The sequence below is a fragment of the Leptonychotes weddellii genome, chromosome X, assembly GCF_054177405.1.
Source record: "Leptonychotes weddellii isolate Sample4059 chromosome X, ASM5417740v2, whole genome shotgun sequence".
In the NCBI taxonomy this organism is placed as follows: domain Eukaryota; kingdom Metazoa; phylum Chordata; class Mammalia; order Carnivora; family Phocidae; genus Leptonychotes; species Leptonychotes weddellii.
Genome location: NC_138385.1, coordinates 1,146,870 through 1,153,340, shown reverse-complemented (window position 1 = coordinate 1,153,340; position 6,471 = coordinate 1,146,870). Strand labels below are relative to the sequence as shown.

At 43.1% G+C, this 6,471-nt stretch overlaps 1 pseudogene; it reads left to right on the top strand.

Annotated features, from left to right (window-relative positions):
- Positions 1-1,720: 1,720 nt before the first annotated feature.
- LOC102726004 (protein SET-like) lies at positions 1,721-3,268 on the top strand (annotated as a pseudogene).
- Positions 3,269-6,471: the final 3,203 nt, after the last annotated feature.

Here is a 6,471-nt window from a genome sequence, read left to right as displayed (position 1 = left end):
ATTCCTCTGGTTCTTCTAAGGGGGAGAAATAAAGAAAAAGCAGTCAGAACCAGCTTCAGGAAGCTTGGGTAGAGGTTGGGCTCATGAGCTGGAGGGGACTCCACTTGTTTCCCTCCCAGTACAAGACTCAGACTCAGACCTGCTATAGCCGTGCTCCTGATGTCACAGGTGCCCTGGACTCTCCCAGGAACCGACCTCTTCTCTAGGAGACCATTCTCATGGGGGCACCTCTCTTGAGCACCTGTTCCATTTCTCCAGCTACTTGTATGTATCTTCCCTTAAAAGACACAGAAATGCAGCATTCCCTGCTTCCCTAGACTCCAGAGAGCAAGAGCTCTGGGCAAAGACCACAGAAAACAGGCAGAACCAGTTCGGCAGCTAGAGCTAGAAGCTAAGTGTAAACAGAGCCCCGGGTCCACAGGGAGGGCTACTGGGCTGGGGCTGGCCCAGGCAGAAAGCGCTAACACTTGGGCACAATTACTCTGGCCCCAGACTGGAAGCACAGAAAGAACAATTGGCCTGTCACTTCAATCTGGGAGATGGGACACCTCACCCAGGCTTGCAGTTTTAAACCGGAAGACAAACATGCTACAGGGGCCCAGTCAGTTTTGTATCCTGCAGCACAGTCACAATTCACAGAAACAGGACTTTCAGTCTCTCACCATGAAAGACAAGAGAAACGAACCAAGATGGATCAGGGAACCAGAAACCTCAAGTAGCCACCAGACTTTGACAGTCAAGAACCCAGAAACTAGCTCAATCGCGGCAACCAACAGTCAACTCCCCAGTCAGTAGCCACCCCAACTCTTGGGAAGGAGGGCTAGAGACTGAAGGACCTTCACAGCCCGCTGCTGGGACTTCCCAAGGGCCAAGGCTCTGCTCTAATGGCAGCTACCTTGAGGGCAGTGACCACGGGGGAAACCTCCAAACTGTGAAAGCAATAGTATTAGTCAGAGATATGATAAGCACGTGTCCAAGTGCAGTGAGGCAGCCAGCCAGAGAAGTCTGGCTTAATGTGCAGCTCTCAGGGACAGGCTGCAGAGAAAGAGGGGTGTTTAGACAAATTTCTTCCATAGGTGTAAAGCATGTTACTTTCCCAAGGGTAAAAATCTGCCATGTCTTTATGACTTGTGTGAGTGACACCTGGGTCATATTAACCCAGATATATCTCCAAGAAATGCTAGGTATGGCAATCTTCATTAGAACTAACAAGCAATATGGTTGTGAGCTTCAATCAGAAAAACAGTGGAAGAAAGTCCAGTTCTTTTTTCATGACAAAGTCCTGCTTAAGTTGGGAGAAAATCCACTTTTTCTTAAGTTTGGAATGAAGTTTACCCACTTGTAGATGGGGTCTTTGTGTCATTCCCACTTCAGACATCAATGTAGACTGTTGTCACCAGCATGGTGACGCGATCGATAGAGCAGGTGGCAAAGCGATCTGCCTGGCTGAGGTAGAACCTTCCCCGGCAGGATCATAACTTTGACATACCTCATCAGGACAAAATGAGAGGCACCAAAGAACCATATCATGAATGGAAAATGGCACATAACCACGGATGCAGTAATGTTTTCAAATAATGGGTGTTGTGAATAACTTTATGTCAATACATTGGAAAATGCTGTTGAAATGAACAAATTCCTAGAAAAAGAAAAGGCAGAGAGTAATCAGAGCTTCTTCCAGGCGCGCATCTGCCATTGTTTCGTGGACTTTACTCACAACATGACCCCCAAACGCCAGTCTTCGTTCCCGCTTCAAATGAAGGAACCAAGATTGCCTCTTGCCCCCAAGCTGGAGGAGACGTTGACCTCTCAGCACTTGCTGAAGGGAGAAAAGGAACAGCAAGAAGCAATTGAACAGACTGATGAAGTACAAAAGGAAATAGACAGACTTAATGAACAAACCAGTGAGGAGATTTTGAAAGTACAACAGAAATAAAACAAACTCTGCCAACCATCTTTTCAGAAGAGGTTGGACTTTATCACCAAAATTCCAAATTTGGGGGTAACAACATTTGTCAGTCATCCACAAGTGTCTGCACTGCTTGGGGAGGAGGATGAAGAGGTGCTGCATTATTTGACAAGAGTTGAAGTGACTGAATTTAAAGATATTAAATCAGAGTACAGAATAGATTTTCTTATTTTGATGAAAGCCCTTAGTTTGAAAATAAAGTTCTGGGTGACTGGGTGGCTCAGTTGGTTAAGCGACTGCCTTCAGCTCAGGTCATGATCTTGGAGTCCCAGGATCGAGTCCCTCATCGGGCTCCCTGCTCGGCAGGGAGTCTGCTTCTCCCTCTGACCCTCCCCCCTCTCATGCTCTCTCTCTCTCTCTCAAATAAATAAATAAAATCTTTTTAAAAAAAGAAAATAAAGCTCTTTCCAAAGAATTTCATCTGAATGAGAGTGGTGATCCATCTTCAAAGTCCACTGAAGTCAAATGGAAATCTGGAAAGGATTTGACAAGAAACGTTCAAGTCAAATGCAGAATAGAGCCAGCAGGAAGAGACAGCATGAGGAACCGGAGAGCTTCTTCACCTGGTTTCCTAACCATTCTGATGCAGGTGCAGATGAGTTAGGAGAGGTCATCAAAGATGATATTTGGTCAAATCCGTGACAGCACTACTTGGTTCCTGATGTGGATGATGGAGGAGGGGAAGGAGAAGAAGAAGGATTGGAAGATACTGATGAAGAAGGAGATGAGGATGAAGGTGAAGAAGATGAAGATGATGATGTCGGGAGGAAGGAGAGGAGGAGGAAGGAGAAGCTGAGTAATGGAACACTGGTGGATTCCAACCTTCCTTTTTTAATGTTCTCCAGTCCCTGGGAGCAAGTTGCAGTCTTTTTTTTTTTTTTTTCCCCTCCTCTTGTGCTCCTTTGCCCTGTTTTTTGAAGTCTCTTTTCTCTCCCTCTATACCATGGTTCTCAAGTTATTTTGGGGGGAAACACCTTGAGAAAAGAATATCTACCCCTTTCTTTCCAAATTCATTTTTATCCCTTCCTGTCTCAACAAAAACTTTATGGAATCAACACTACTGTGCTCTGCGGGAAAAAAGAAAAGCCTTCTGCTCCCTTAGCAGAAGGAAGCTGGAAGCTGAAGGGTGGGAGGCTCCTGTACAGTAATGCCTAGAATTTTAGCTCTTTTCCTCCTTTCTCTGGATATTGGGCTCAGAGATTACACTGTGTCTCTACGTGAATATGGACAGTTAGCATTTACCAACTTGTATCTGTCCACTTTCTCTTGTTTAAAAAAAAAAAGAAAAAGCACCTTAAAAATGTGGTTATTTAGGGCGCCTGGGTGGCTCAGTGGTTAAGCGTCTGCCTTCGGCTTAGGTCATGGTCCCAGGGTCCTGGGATCGAGTCCCACATCGGGCTCCCTGCTCGGCAGGAAGCCGGCTTCTCCCTCTCCCACTCCCCCTGCTTGTGTTCCTGCTCTCGTTCTCTCTCTCTCTGTCAAATAAATAAATAAAATCTTTTAAAAAAATGTGGTTATAGAAGGTCAGCAGAGGGTGGGTTTGAGATGTTTGCATGGGTTAAGTGGGTATTTTGACAACATGGCTTCTCCTCTGGCATGTTTAATTGTGATGTTTAATGAACATCCTTGCAATTGAAGATGACGCTTTTATTTAATTTTTTATTTTTTTAAAGATTTTATTTATTTATTTGAGAGAGAGGGAGAAAAACAGCATGAGAGGGGAGAGGGTCAGAGGGAGAAGCAGACTCCCCACTAAGCGGGGAGCCCGATGCGGGACTCAATCCTGGGACTCCGGGATCATGACCCGAGCCGAAGGCAGTCGCCCAACCAACTGAGCCACCCAGGCGCCCTGAAGATGACACTTTTAAAATAAAATTCTCTCTTAAGAAACGAAACAGATGTGTGGCACCTGGGTGGCTCAGCCAGTTGAGCATCTGACTCTTGATTTTGGCTCAGGTCATGATCTCGGGGTCATGGGATGGGGCCTGCATTGGGCTCTGTGCTCAGTGGGGAGTCTGCTTGTCCCTCTCCCTCTGCTCTCTGCCCACCCCCCTCACGCGTGCGCACTCTCTCTCTAAAATAAATAAATAAATAAATGATAAAATATTTTTGTAAAAGAAAGAAACAAAACAGATGAACATAGGGGAAGGGGATAAAAAGAGAGGGAGGCAGGGGCGCCTGGGTGGCTCAGTCGTTAAGCGTCTGCTTCGGCTCAGGTCATGATCCCAGGGTCTTGGGATCGAACACCACATCGAGCCCAGCATCGAGCTCCCTGCTCGGTGGGAAGCCTGCTTCTCCCTCTCCCACTCCCCCTGCTTGTGTTCCCTCTCTCATTGTGTCTCTATCAAATAAATAAAATCTTAAAAAAAAAGAGAGAGAGAGGGAGGCAAACCATGAGAGACTCTTAAGGATAGAGAACAAACTGAGGGTTGCTGGAGGGCAGGTGGGTGAAAGATGGGTTAAATGTGTGATGGGCACTAAGGAGGGCACTTGTGATGAGCACTGGGTGTTGTATATAAGCAATGAATCACTAAATTCTACTCCTGAAACCAATATTACACTATATGTAACTAACTAGAATTTAAATAAAAACTTAAAAATAAATAAATAAAATAAAATTCTCTCCTAATGATGACTTGAGCCCTGCTACTCAATGGGAGAATCAGCAGAACTTGTAGGATCTTACTCGGAATTGACATTCTCTATTGTAATTTCGTTCCTGTTTATTTTTAAATTTTCTTTTTGTTTCACTGGAAAGGAAAGATGATGCTCAGTTTTAAACATTAAAACGTACAAGTTGCCTAGTTACAATAAAACTAAATATGTACACACAACACACAACACACAAAGAAAAGGCAGAAACCCTAAATAGTCATATAATCATAAAATATTTTTATTGATAATCAAATATCCCCCCTATAGCAAACTCCAGGCCCAGATGACTTAATCAGCAAGATCTACCAAATATTCAAGAACAAATGGTTCTACTTTTATACACATTTTCCCAGAGAATAACAAAAGAGAGGATATACTTTTGTTAGAAGGCAAACATAAACTTGGCACCAAAACTGTTAAAGACATCATAAGAAAGAAAATTATTGGGGCGCCTGGGTGGCTCAGTCGTTAAGCGTCTGCCTTCAGCTCAGGTCATGGTCCCAGGGTCCTGGGATCGAGCCCCGCATCGGGCTCCCGGCTCGGCGGGAAGCCTGCTTCTTCCTCTCCCACTCCCCCTGCTTGTGTTCCCTCTCGTTATGTTTCTATCTGTCAAATAAATAAATAAAATCTTTAAAAAAAAAAGAAAGAAAATTATTGGCCAAGCTCACTTATGAGCATAGATGCGGATGAGCATAGCAAAATATTAGCCATATATAGAGATGATCATACGTAGTGACCAAGTTGCATTTATCTTAGGAGTGCGAAGTTGGTTTAACAATAGAAAATAATTTATTGTAATTAACCACATTAATACGTTAAAGAAGAAAAGTTATGGGATCATCACAGTAGGTGCAAAAAAGGCATACAGTAAAATTCAACTTCCATTCATAATTAAAAAGAAAACTCAGGAAACTGGGAATTAAAGTGAGCTTCCTTAACAAAAGCCTTATAAAAATAATTATAGTCACCACCACATTTAATGGTAAAATGTTGAAAGCTTTCCCTGGAGATCAGAAATCAGAAAAGGATGCTCATTGTCATCACCACTTTTGTCAACATGGTCATGTTGGTCCTAGTTTGTGCAGTGGGGCAAGAAAAATAAGCAAAAGCTAAAGGCAAGAAATGACTGTCATTATTCACAGGTGATTTGATGTGTACTATGAAATACCAAAGAATCTAGAGATAAATCATTACAGTTATTTTTTTTTAAAGATTTTATTTATTTGACAGAGAGAGCACAAGCAGAGGGAGAGAGAGAGAGAAGCAGGCTCCCTGCTGAGCAAGGAGCCCGATGTGGGACTCGATCCCAGGACACTGGGATCATGACCCAGGCCGAAGGCAGCCGCTTAACCGACTGAGCCACCCAGGCGCCCCTAAATCATTACAGTTATTAAGAGAGTTTAACAAGGTTGCTGGATATAAAATCCATATATAAAAATTATTTATATTTCTATCAGCAGTGAACAGTTCAAAAATGACATTTTAAAAATTAATATACCATTTGCAATAACGTTTTAAAAAACACAAAATACCTAGGAATACATTTATAAAAGATTTGCAGGCCTTTTGTGGAGGAAATTATAAAACTTTAATGAGAGACGTTAAAGAAGATCTAAATAAGTGTCCGGATTGGAAGACTCGATACTGTTTCCCCAAATTGATTTACAGATTCAGTGCAATACCTATCAAGATCATAATACAACTCACGATTCTAAAATTTCTGTGGAAATGCATAGCCCCAAGAATACAAGAAGCACCCTTGAAGATGAAGGACAAGGGGAAAGACTTGCTGTTTCAGATTTGGAGCATATTCTAGAGTTGTGGAACTTAGTGCAGTGTAGTTTGGT